This window comes from Talpa occidentalis, unplaced genomic scaffold (assembly GCF_014898055.3).
Source record: "Talpa occidentalis isolate TD23 unplaced genomic scaffold, MPIMG_talOcc4v2.1, whole genome shotgun sequence".
Taxonomy (NCBI): Eukaryota; Metazoa; Chordata; class Mammalia; order Eulipotyphla; family Talpidae; genus Talpa; species Talpa occidentalis.
In genome coordinates, this window is record NW_026555331.1 from 113350942 (window position 1) to 113364667 (window position 13726).

The following is a 13726-nucleotide window of genomic DNA, read 5'->3' on the forward strand; positions in this document are numbered from 1 at the left end:
ACAGAGAAAACTGAGGAATTAGCATTATATTAATTGTATCCCTTCAATTCCTACTGATTTCTATGTAAGCTGAGATTAATTTTCTACTAGGCAGGACTGACCTTGCTTTGATTTATCGTATAGGAATGCTCTTTGCTCAGAAAAAAATATTGTTGTTTTCTATGCTATTTTTATTTTAAGTAATCACTAAAAAGTATTCTGAACCAAAATAAATTTTGTATAATTTTTTTTACCTCTTTTCCCAGAATGTTTTGTTGTCCTGCTTAGCATGATCATTTTTGCCAATATAGGACTAAATACTTCATTTTTTTAAAATTTATAGGCTAAGAATTTATTCCTTAGGATGTGTATATTTCCATTTGGTAGAGGAAGTCCAAAAACCATAAAATAACAAACAAAAGAGAAGTCCTATATAATAATTGCTAAAAGGTGATGAGAATACTTTGATAGATGACAGAAGATTTATGATTTACCTTTTATTGCTTTATATTTTATTTTGATCTCATTCACATTCCATAAACTAGAAAAGTATACCATTTACTTATTTTGCAAAGTTAAAATGGATTTTGAAATGCTCTGATGGACTTAAATTTTGAAAGTGAAAAACAGGGTATTCAACAAATCTAGCTGTTCATAAGACATTTTGCTATGAAGGAGGGAAAGAAATGTCAGTCCTCAGATTATAAAACTGGGAAGACAGGATGAAAGCACTTAAGTGGAATCTTACAAAAATATAAAATGTTAACTTTTTTGCAGGATTATAGAGTATATATCACAATATAGTAGTAATTAATCAAGATTACTTTTCCAAGTAACCCCATTAATTTTTTTATATGGGGAGCTTACTTCACATGTGTGATCATGTGATAGAGAAGTTACAAAGCATAACAAAGGATATTGCATCACGTTTGCCATGTCCCATCTTAAAGATAGAATTCAATTGATTGGCAAAGCACAGGAATGACTTTATAAAAAGTTGAGTCATTTTAAAGAAAAGCACATCTATATTCATATTGTAATTTTTACTCAGTCTACAGAAACTAATAAAATTGGGCTTATCTTTTATATCTCTATCTCTATCACCTACAGCAAAGAATATGGCAGGGGAATTGATCCCACTGATTTGACGATTTGCAGCATTTTGCTTCATCTCCTTGAAAATGGAGGTGTAAAAACATCTAAATTAGTGTCTGCCATTTGTTCACTAGTGCTGAAATTCTAATTTAATTTAAAGGATGATAGGCGTACTCTTTTCCAGAGTTAATTTTAATTTCTACTTTCAAAGCTAATGCTCTTGGTTACGGTTTCCTGTTTGTTTCTTTATTTTAAGCAGGCTGATCCACTGGCTGTGTTTTCCTTTCTATGATGAATAGGATGTTGAGTTACAATTTTTTCTTTATTTGCTACTTCATATCAATTATAGATGTGGATATTAAAAAATAAATCCCTTAAAGCATGTACCTAATATAGACAGGCAGGTCCACGGCGCATTTTTGATCAAATGATAATAGATTTCACAACATGGGTCCCTACATAAGTTGAAGACCCTGCACGATCTTGATGGCAGTGGAATTGAAGCATGATGGCTGTGCAGTTGATTTCCCTGCCCCAGAACAAGAAAGATCATGATCTGAATGCTATACAGATTCATCAGACATGAGGGACAGATTTGACTCCAATCTAAGGCTCTCCTACTGTTTGCTAAGAAAGGTCATTTTAGTTTTTCACCACTCAGGGCCTGTGTGATTAAATTGTATTATATGTAATCATTTTTCTCATGGGAATCGTATAGAAATTAATGCATAAAATTTATACATTGGCACAAGTATCCTTATAAAGTTTAAGCTTATCAAGTAGTGGAAGACCATATAGTCTAAAAAATGGCACACAGCCAAAAAATGCCAAAATGTCTTCTGTGTATCTCTGTTCCTTTTGCTAGGTCCCTCTAACTATATTTCCCAGTGTCCTTTGTGACTGAACTATATATGTGTGTGTGTGTGTGTGTATGTGTGTATTACATACACACACATATGTGTATTTGATGAACTTCTATGAGCAGATGTTCCCTTTCAGACTTGAAAGTCCAAAATAAAAATAGTGTGTGTGCAGCTTGTAAAAACATGACATTTCATCAGCAGACATCCTGGAGGCCATTTCCTGACTTTGAAAGTGTCCTAGCAGTTGGTAGCATAAGTATAATTTTGTTGAATCATGAATAGTCAGGAGAATACATATTTAAAAAAAAATTGCTGTTTACTTGGCATGTCAGGATTTTAGCTAGATACCTATATTTTCTTCCTTTATATATGTTCACGTGTTCTCTTCCAGTGAACTGCACCATAGCAGAAATATTTCCAGCCAGCATCATTTATCTTATAATATAGACTGAAAGTTACTCAATTTAGTTAAAACATTCGCTATTGAGCATTATGAGGGCTAGTTGTACAAAGCATGGTGTTACACTTCATGTTTTTTTATACATTTTAAAATAGGTTAGTAAGAATTTGTACAAAATATGATATAAAAACTATTTAAAAACCATTATCTCAGAAATAGAGTCCAGCAGCTTTTTTTATGGTTTCATCATGAAGTAGTATCAGCAAGTATAAATTACTTAAGAGAGCCTTACCGTATGAATAATGGAATTCCTAGATTGACCTTGGAATGAAAATTGGGTAGGATGGATGGTAAAATGACATGGATGATTATTAGGAAATGGTGTGAACTAGAAAATAAAAATCCCCAGAAAAATATTCTGGTATCCCTATATTTGGAAGTGGAATAGCTAGTGATTAAGAGAAAAAATGGTGGGTGAGTAAAGCCCTGAGAACTTACCTGTTTGCAAGGGCTTCTTTCTGTAGCTTCTGTTCAAGTCAGTTTGAGTAACAAAAATCATGTTGTCCACCATCCACTTAAGTACTTTAAAGGTAGAGTTCTCAGAGCGGGTATGCCACAATAAGCTGCGAACACCTATTAAGCTTTAACATCATCAGTGAATAACCCATATTCTAATATATTCTGAATTTTTTTGAATAATCATGCTGTCTTTCCTTTTCCTTGATTAAAAAAAAATTCCAAATATATTTCAGTATGGGTCATTTTCTGATCATGATGGGAGTTAATGTCCTGGTAGGAGCTGGCAACTTATTATGGTATGTCTGCTGGGAGAATTATCTTCAGTTTCTTCCAAAGCAACAATTGTTTCAGGAAGTTATGAAATGAAGTTGGTTTGGTTCATCTGGATATTCCTCCCTGTTCCTATATGTTAGGGCAGCTCTGTCTCCTGAGGTTCAGCATTAGTTGCTCCTTTTCAAAAGGTTATGTTCTTCCCTGGATTTCTCGTTCTGCTGAGGAAATGTAAGTGACTAGGCATCAAGACAAGCTTAAAATTTAATGTAACATTTTCAAAAATTCTGGGGGCAGTGATACTCCTTCCGGGAATAAGAGACAAAAAGCACAAATTTTTCAAGTGAGCAACAGAATGATTTAAAAGCAGAAATATGTTTCCAAACCAAGTTTTCCAGAACCACATGGTCTATCTTTTGGGAGCACCATATAGGTAGAATAATGGCTTTTGACTTAGACTACAGATTGTATCCTAGAGGACAGTACACTAACAAGGGCATTGAAAATCAGAGGGAACACATCTAACTTGTTATTCAGCCATACCTTCAAAAGGCAGTCTCACTTCTATCAAACCAGCAGCTTCTGTGATACAGTACATAACAACCGTAAATCCCAAGATCTCCTGCACTAATTTTTCTTTAAAATAAGTGCCTGATATTTATTGAGCATGCTGGATTTGTGGACAGATGCTCTGTATACCCTTGGATTGTGTGGGAGGCTGTGCATATGTGTAGAAATGTTGAACCCATATCCAGAACATTTGTTGATTCCAGTCAAGAAGAACCACTGCTCCTTCCAGCAGAGCACACACCCTCAGAGAATGGTACCATAGTTGAGGGCTCTACACTTTCTAAGATTTTTATCAGAAGCAGCAACTTGATCAGCTGTGACAGAGCAGAGCCTATGTTTTCTTAGTGGTTACATGTTAGGTATCTGTAGATTACTATCAAACCCAGGGGATTGACTCTGGTATTAGGTGTCTACACTTTTATGTAACTTCCTCATGTGTAGATCCATGGAACTTCATTACAGTCAAGGTACGATGCCACCTCTTTCCACCTTTGCAATCACTAATATGTTCTCTATCTCTCTGCTTTTGTCATTTCAAGGATGTTATATAGTTTCATATGGCATTTGACCTTTTGAGTCTCTTTCTATAAAATGAACCAGTAAGGATGGGATGCTTGATTAAGGTTATATGTTGCCTTTCTATGCTATCTTGGCAACTTCCTGTGCCTCTAAATTTTTCCAAAATTATTTAAAAATAAAAAAGCAAAGTTGTAAGTCAAATTTTGATCATTGAACTATACATTGTATTTTAGAAAAATTAATCATGTTCACTGTTTAGAGACATTTGTCCATATAACTAAATGAGGATATTGACATATGTTTGGAAATAGAGATTGAATATAATTTTTTAGAATCTAAACTATAGTGAAAGAAAATAGAAAGGAGTTTAGGGTATTTCCCTTTCTTAAATGATTTTCAAAAAACTAGTAGGTAATGATACACAAAAACATAGAATGGGGTATGATGGAAAATTTTTCCACACTTGAGATTAGGAAACAAAAATATGTACTTGTGCATAGTAAATTTTGTGTTCATGTGTACTAATCAACACAATATTGGAAGTCATAGCTTGAGCAATTAGCATAAGAATGATATGAAAAGAATTAAGACTGGGAAAGAAGAAATAATGTGTCACTATTTGCAGATGACATGAAAATATGCATAGAAACCCTAAAGTCTACCAGAAAACTAATTGACACAATAAATCACCACAGCAGGTTACCAAATGAATTTAAAAAAAATCAGTTATGCTCCTACATACAAATAAACTAGAAAAGAAAAAAAATCAAGAAAGCAAACCGATTTACAAAAAGAAATACCTCAGAATAAACTTAACAAAGGAAACCAAGGATTTATACAATGGAAACAAGGCATTAAAAAAACAAAACAAAACTGTATTTTAAAGTACAGATGGGAGAAGTAGTTTACTTAACAAGAGTTTTGTCCCATTGTAAAAATGGGAAAAATGTATTTGGTGCTAAGTAAACCCATATAACATCCCTGTTTCTAAAGGAGAAGGCTGAGAAACTAAGAGAACAGAACTTTTGACAAATTTACTGGGTTTAGTGGGCACAAATTAATAATCAACACCTATTGAAGATTAGGATGTGTGATTCATTACTCAAAGTTTATGTTGGTTTACAAGTGGACTAACCAGGAAATAGGGGTGGATTATAGATATAGAACTCCAAAGCATTTCAAGCTATCTTTAGAGTCAAGTGATTTGCTCTTGGACACCATTTAACAGAAAATGTGAACACAACCTTCAAATAATTTTGATATTTTTATATATAACATCTAGAAGTCAATACAAAAGATCAGATATACACTATACCTGATGGCATATTACTGAGCTACAAAATGTGAATGATGCATGCAACAACATGGGTAAATCTCACTGGCAGGATATTGAAATAAATACACATTTATATGGCATGATTTTACATATATGGCGTTAAAATAGCAAATTAAACTGTGGTAAAAGAGCTCTGAATACTGGCAACATAGCAATGAGGGTTTTTCAACCTTTTGAAAGAATAACTACTTTAAATTGCTTCTGTCTGGATTAAGGTGAAAAACTGAATTGGGTAAGTCAAGGTAACTTGTTCTGAATTCTAAAGTGCCACTAAAAGGAGAAAGCAAAGAATGTTAGTAAGAGATGGAAACGACATAAAAAAGGCAAAGGACATATTAATAATTATCAGGTAAGTTAGATATATAGAAACAAGAGAGACATAATTGATTTAAACTGAAATAGTGAATATATTCAATTTAAAGGTGTTCCTTTAAAAAATTCACATTGAGGGCCTCCCAGGTGGCACAGCAGTTGAGCACTGGGTTGCGAAGCTGCCCGCACCTCTGCGGCGCCGGTTCGATCCCCGGCTGCTCCCGGCCACCGGAGGAGGGTCCCACATGGCACGCAGACCTCTCCTGCCGCCCGCTGCTCCCCTCAGCAGTGTGCTTTGGTCCCTCTGCCTGCTCAGCTCCCAGCTCTGGTGAATTCTTTCACCCTCCTGCGCTTCTGACTGTACCCAGTGCATGTATGTATGTATGTATGTATAAATAAATAAATAAATAAATAAATAAAATTTAAAAAAAAAATTCACATTGAACAAAAGACAAACACACAGCTTATAAGAACCACAACTTAAATATTAAGAGACAGGAAATGTGAAAGTAAGGGATTTGAATAATGACATACTGTGCTAATATTAAAGAGAAAAGTGTGGAGAGAGAGGGGAGAGTGAGTAAGGGCATTTTTTTTCCTGATGGCAAAATGCTCCTAGAAGGGTACAAAAGAAGTGAGCAAAAATGGTTGCTTCTTAGGTATATTACCAGAATTTTGTGGAGAGGAGTATGACTCCTTTTAATTTTTATCTATACATTTGGTACATATGAATATTTGACCTGTTTTATTTCCTATTTTAAATTTAAAATTAATTTCACAAGTATTCTAGTTTCTCCACTCTTACACAATTTTTGAAATGGCTTAATAAAACCTACCATAAATATTTATTTATACTTGACAATTCTCTCATGAAAAGTAGTTGATAGATGGGATCAACTATAAATCTGCAAAAATATAATTAAATATATCACAATATTAATAGTGGTTATTAATTTTTTAATCACAGAAAATGTACACTTATATTTTTCATATTATATAAAGCAAATACCTCATTTTTAAAATTTAAAAACCATTTCTATAACAATAAATGCAAGTGTGCATTTGACTGCTTTTCAGAACTTTACTCTGTTGCATGCAGGTTAGTACAGGACATTTAGCATTCTGTAAGCAAATTAGTTGATCATCAAGTAAATGAAATGTGTATCATGTTGATCAATATAATGGCATATTTTGTCCAATAGATCATGTATGATCTTACCTCTTACCATACATTGACTGTGTTCAATATGATTATTACAAATTTAGCTGGAGTATCTTTAAATTTTTAGGTGTCTGATTTAGTGACAAATAAATTAATATATTCTGTATTTTCTGGCATTGCTGCTAACACAGTGGCATTTTCAGTAGCATAAGTCTTCAAGATACAGCAAATTTAAGATATGTAAAAAAAGGTGAAAACATGCTTTTTTTCTCAATTTATTAAGGCTTTCTGGGCCTCCCCTGGTGGCGCAGCAGTTGAGTGCTGGGCTGCAAAGCTGCCCGCAGCCTCTATAGCTCCTGCTTGATCCCTGGCTGCCAGGGAGGGTCCCACATGGTGCGACAGACTTCTCCTGCCGTGCCCGCTGCTCCCCTCAGCGGTGTATTTCGTCAGTCTGCCTGTTCTGTTCCCCGCTCTGGCTCTGGGGTCCCACATGGCGCGACAGACCTCTCCTGCTGTGCCAGCTGCTCCCCTCAGCACTGTGTTTTGTCAGTCTGCCTGTTCTGTTCCCCTCTCTGGCTCTGGTGAATCCTCTCACCCTCTCGCACTTCTGACTGTATCCGGTGCTTGTGTAAATAAATAAATCTTTTAAAAAAAAATTCAGCAAATTTAAGATATGTAAAAAAAAGTGAAAATATGCTATTTTTCTCAATATTAAGGCTTTCTGGGCCTCCCCTGGTGGCACAGCAGTTGAGTGCTGGGCTGCAAAGCTGCCCGCAGCCTCTGCAGCACCAGTTCGATCCCCGGCTATCAGGGAGGTCCCACATGGCGCGCAGACCTCTCCTGCCGCCCGCTGCTCCCCTCAGCAGTGTATCATCAGTCTGCCTATTCTGTTCCCAGCTCTGGCTCTGGTGAATTCTCTCACCCTCCCGCGCTTCTGACTGTACCCAGTGCTTGTATAAATATATAAATCTTTAAAAAAATATATTAAGGCTTTCTATGTACTCTTAAAAGTTTTAGGGACTAAGGCAGTAATTTCAGTTGCTACTTTGGTACACACACACACACACACACACACACACACACACACACACATTGTTATATATAATATGTATATCTAACAAAAGCCTGAGGGAGAAGATGTTGCCACTTGATTCAGAGCTGTCATTCATCTATTCAAGCTTCAGAAGTGTCTCAGCTTTCTTTGTTCCACAAAAGGCTTAGTGGAGCCACCTCACTCTGTGTCAAACTACAGGCAAATCCTTTATCAGCACATCCCTTTGAAACCATCATTGAACTGCATGGACCTAAGGAGTGATAAGCATTAATAATGCCCTGTTCCTTTTATCCTTTCTGTCTTTCAGCTTCATTGCCAGATTCTTTATCTAAACTTCGGTTTCACAGTCTAGACAAACGCAGTCCTACTTCCCTTCAGAAGTGGTGCTTAACCTCACCTGTATAGATATGTAAGACTTATTTTCTAAAACAATCAATACTTTCTTGTAAATGACCTTGTGCTTTATTTGGAAAGTTTTAGGTTCATAGATGACAACACATCTGAAGTGAAACATGTCGGGAAAAAAGGGTCCTTTTTTACCTCTGGGATTGCAGAACCTCTTTCTAAGGTGTACATTTTCAGTCATTGTTACAGGTGGCGCTTTGTATGAAGCAGGTACACACACAGACGGACACACAGATGTATTCATTTACAGGCTTAGTAACAGCAAGTACAACTTGGGAATTCCCTGAATCACCTATGGTTAATGTTAATGTTGAAACAGATGAGAAACGGGTCTTTTGAGGCTTTTGGTTTATTGCATGAGAATTTAAAAATCCCAAATTTTAGAATTTGTATCACCATTTTTGTATATTAGATACTTAAATATGAAATATATGTCAAAATCATACAAATCACTTCATTTAAATAAAAATAAGTAAGGCATTTTACTTTGCGTATACATGATAATCATTAAAGCATAGTTTGACAGAATGTGATAAATTTTTTAGTTTGAATTGTTAAGAGGTTGTGCAAATAAAGACCTTGTAAAATACTTCCCTTTCCTATCAGATTTAATTCACTTATGGATAATTTTTTTCATGAAAAATATCAACCCGTTTGTCAAAATGTTAAGATGATGTGTTAGTCATGAACCAGAAGACCATCTAAGGGATTTGTCATTCTCCAATTCTTTGTTACAGCTTGCACTGAGATCATGCTAAGAGAGACATCACCTTTAAACACTTCTAGTTTTTATTTATATACAGACTTAGAAAAAAAGTATCATTTTATCTGTTCTGCATTTTTATTGAATTTGTCTCCCTTAGCAGATGCTTTTGAAATGGTCTTGGCCAAGTATGTGCATTTGTGTGTATTCTACAGAAGCAGGGATTTATTGTTAAGATACGTATCTCTAAGAAAGTGAATAGTTCTTTCTTGAACTCTTCTACTTGTCATGTATTTGACAGTTGATTGTCTGAAAGAATAATCTCACCAACACCCTTGATACCTCTGTATCTCCTTCCTTCAACCACCCTGCCAAGCAAAATTCTAACAGATTATGCTAAAATTAACCTTTGTCCTGTGTAAAATAACACTTTTTTAGATTTTTTTTGTTGTTGTTGTTTATTTATACGAGCACTGGGTACAGTCAGAAGCGCGGGAGGGCGAGAGAATTCACCATAGCCAGAGCTGGGAGCAGAGCAGGCAGAAGGACCGAAGCACACTGCTGAGGGGAGCAGCGGGTGGCAGGAGAGGTCTGCGCGCCATGTGGGACCCTCCTCTGGTGGCCGGGGAGCAGCCGAGGATCAAAACGGCGCTGCAGAGGCTGCGGGCAGCTTCGCAACCCAGCGCTCAACCTCTGTGCCACCGGGGAGGCCCTGTAAAATAACTATCAATAGATATCAGCATTAGAAATAAGAACCATTAATCTTAGTTCATTGACTACATGTTTACCATCACCATTAGCACTGCCTAATCCTTTGTTAACCTTTATTAACTACAGATCATACTATTTCTTCCTTTTGCCTATAAAAATTTGACTATAAGTTTTACTTGTAGCCAAAACACTAGCGTCACAATGCTCCCAAACTCTAGGCAAATTTCCTTGCTTTCTAGTTTACCAAAAAAAAAAAAAAAAAAAAGAGACAGAGAGAGAGAGAAAATTGCTTTTGAGCCTAATCCCCCTTAAACTTTATATTAAAATAGTCTCATTTTAGCTTTGATGTTTTTCTTATGCCATTTATGTCTTCCTTATTCAATTCAAACTTCTAAAGGTATTTATGGTCTGTATCATTTATGTGCAGTCCACTAAAATGACTGTTTACCCTACCACCTTTCTCTCTCTTTTTTAAGATTTATTTTTATTCATTTATACAAGCAGTGGGTACAGTCAGAAGAGCGGGAGGGTGAGAGAATTCACCAGAGCCAGAGCAGGGAGCAGAGCAGGCAGACTGGGGTACACTGCTGAGGGGAGCAGTGGGCGGTGGGGGGGGGTTTGCACACCATGTGGAGCCCTCCTCCGGTGGTCGGGGAGCAGGCGGGGATCGAACTGGCTCTGCTGAGCCACTGGGGAGGCCCCCTACCACCTTTCTCAAACTGCTCTAGATAAGTTCATCAGCAGCCTCCTCTTTTTTTTGTTTTTTCTTTTTTCCCAATATATTGCTGAAATTTTCTGGGGGTATTCAACACAGTTAATCATTCTGTAATAATGTATTTATATGTAAATTTTAAGAATTTTTACTCAAGGTATATAGATTGAATTTTCATGATTATATATATTTAACCGTCATCACGATGAAGGTATAGAAAAATTCCAACACTCTCTAAAGTTTCTGCTGCTTTGCATTGTGTACACTTTTCTGATCCCTACCCAGGCAAATACTGATCTAACTTCTATCCCTGTGGTTTTGCCTTTTCTAGAATTTCATATTATTGGGATCAAACACTATGAAGTCTTTTGCGTTGATTCTACTTAATGTAATGTTTTTGATATTAACCATGCTGTAAATATATTACTGTTGTACCTTTCATTACTGAGTAGAATTCCATAGTAAGGATACCAACATTTATCTACTTTTTCATTTTGTTCATGTTGCTGGGACTATTCCACTACAAGTGCTGTGAACAGGACTTAGGTAAATAGTTATAAATGGGATTTCTTGATCATACCCTGATAGACTTATTTGGGGGGTTCCATTTGCTCTGCATCAGGTTTTCTGACCAGCAGCACTAATGATAGTCTTGAGCTGAAGAATTCTTGTGGAGGATTTCCCTTTGCATTTTAGATACTTAAGAGAATCTCTGGCCTTTATGCAGTTAGTACCAGTAGTGTACCTCTTTAATTCTCCAGTTATAATAACTGAAACTGTCTCCAGATACTGCCAAATACTCCCAGAGGGCAAAAATCACCTTCAGTTGGGAACCCTTGCTCTACATTCTTGTGAACATTTCAAATTGTCAGATATTTGACTTTCTTTAATATCTCATTATGATGTTAATTTTCATTTCCTTTATGATTCCTGTAGAAATAAAGATCACTGAATGAGGGCAAAGGTTATTTATTCATTGCTACAAGGGAATAAGCCACCATTACTTGCAAGTATGTACAATGGTGCTGTAGTGTGAAAAAAGGGAAGGCTTCAAATAATCTTTGATTGGAGATGTTGGTGTGAGCAAGCAAGATATGCACTGTTTGGTGGGACATCTTAATGTGGTTAGCTAGGAGAACATATTTCACTTTTTCTGGGTTGGAAATAATGGCAAAAATTAGGGAAGCTGGAAATTACTGATTAAATCTTGACCATTGGGGGCTGATTATTAGAGATTGTGGTATGGCTTCCTGGACATGCTAGTGCAGATAGTAGATCACTGTTCTGTTTTCATAACTGATCTAGTGGATGACATTTTTACATTCCATTTCTCATTAGTGATAGTAAGCATCTTTTAGTGTGCCCTACTGTGTCATATGATTGTTAAATAGCTTAAAATGTGCCCATAGATTTGAGGATTATGGGGCCTCATCTTACTAAGTTTCATTATTATTCTGGATAAAATTTATTTGTAAAATATATATCTTAAATATTTGAGTGTTTTTGAAGAGCAGATTAATTTCAATTTTGATGTTTTCCAATTTTTTATCTGAGTGTCTTTTTCAGTCTTAATGAAGGAATATTTGCCTATTGTCAGAAATGTTCCTACTAATATTTTAAACTTTTATCATTTTACTCTTGTTTTCTTGATTATCCACTTAGTTAATTTTGATATATAATGTGATAATAAACAATAGTTTTCTGTTTTATTTGTTGAAAAGCTATCTTTTCATATATTACCCTAGCACCTTTGATATAAATCTGTTTAACTTGTCTATTTTTGGACTATCTTCATCTACCTGTAATACCTATCCTTGTATCAATATCACATTGTCTTGATTATTTACTGTCACTTTATTTTAATGCTTGAAATCTGAGAATTTATGTCCTCCAACCCGATTCTCCATTTTCAACATTGCTCTAACTAGTCTGCTCTTTGTCCTTTCTATTTAAAAATAAATTTTGCATTTTATAAGCCAGCTAGGATTTTGATTGGGATTATTTTGAATGTATCAGTCAATGTAGGGAGTTTATTAGTCTAATCTTGAGAACCACAGGCCAAAACTGTTAAAGAAGAGGGAAAAATAAAACCCAAGCATCAGAAGTTTTGCATCAACCATCCTTAAATCCCTACAGATAAATGTTCATAATGATGGTCATAGCAGTGATGTGATTAGTGAAAATTCATCCCGATCTGCTCAGGAGAACCCTGTGGGACTCTTGAACTATCTACCAGTTATTTTTCCAGTTTCCGATTGATGATTGGGAAGAGATACCTGTAACAGAATATGTATCTTGAATCCCTGAGGCTACTATGGTGGCGTGGAAGGAAAGGAAGCCCAAAGAGATCCTTTTCTATATCCAAAGAGTAAATCAAAAGCTCCAAGGGCTTAAGTGGAGTGAAATCATAGCAATGTAAGGTTCTAGGGATGTGTGGTTCCCATAGCACCATGCCAGCTGGATTGATCTTGTGATACTATTGGTCCGTGTTCTCAATTGTCTGTTTTTTCTGTTCAATGTACTTAATTTGCAATGAGACAGATCCTCTAACTTTGGAATCATTTCATCACAGAAGCCATGGCATTCTAATTATTTTCTTCCTTAATTCCAACTAATAATTCAGACTTGAGCACATATTATTAATCACTAATTACTAATAATTCTAAGTGGGTATCAACTCTTTCTTCTTTCTTCACATCTAGTAATAGTTTCTTTGTTCAGGAGTTTATAATTTTTCTTCCATAGACATTTTCCTTCAATTCTGTCTTTGACACTGCTGTCACAAAGAGCAATCAGAAATGCAAAAGTGATGGTAGGTTTTCATTTTTCATTCCTTGGCAGATTACTTTGGCTCTAAAAAAATTAACCCTAAGAAGCCTATAATGCCTTATATAATATATATTTAATAACCACTTCACATAATTATTAATATTCTGAAGAAAATTATCTCATTTAATGAATTCTTAAAGCTAATTCATTTAATGATACATATTGTGAAATGTCTATATCAGTCCAGGGATTAGTACTTGATATGGTTTTTGGAGTCTGTGGGTTTGGAGTGTGGGGTCCTTGGGTTCACTCTGGGAAAGGTTTCACCAGAGCTCCCCTTTCAGTGG

The 13726-nt window shown here is 35.7% G+C and overlaps 1 long non-coding RNA gene across 3 annotated transcripts in view; it reads left to right on the forward strand.

Moving 5' to 3' along the window:
• The window catches only part of LOC129145334 (uncharacterized), a 443968-nt gene that overhangs the window by 365485 nt on the left and 64757 nt on the right, over positions 1–13726 (forward strand). Inside the window, exon 1 of one of the 3 annotated variants that reach the window (XR_008550800.1) lies at positions 8400–8488. The exons of the other annotated variants lie outside the window; for them this stretch is intronic. This is a non-coding gene — a long non-coding RNA (uncharacterized LOC129145334). Of the gene's footprint in view, positions 1–8399; positions 8489–13726 lie in introns of those variants that run through there. 3 annotated transcript variants of the gene reach the window in all.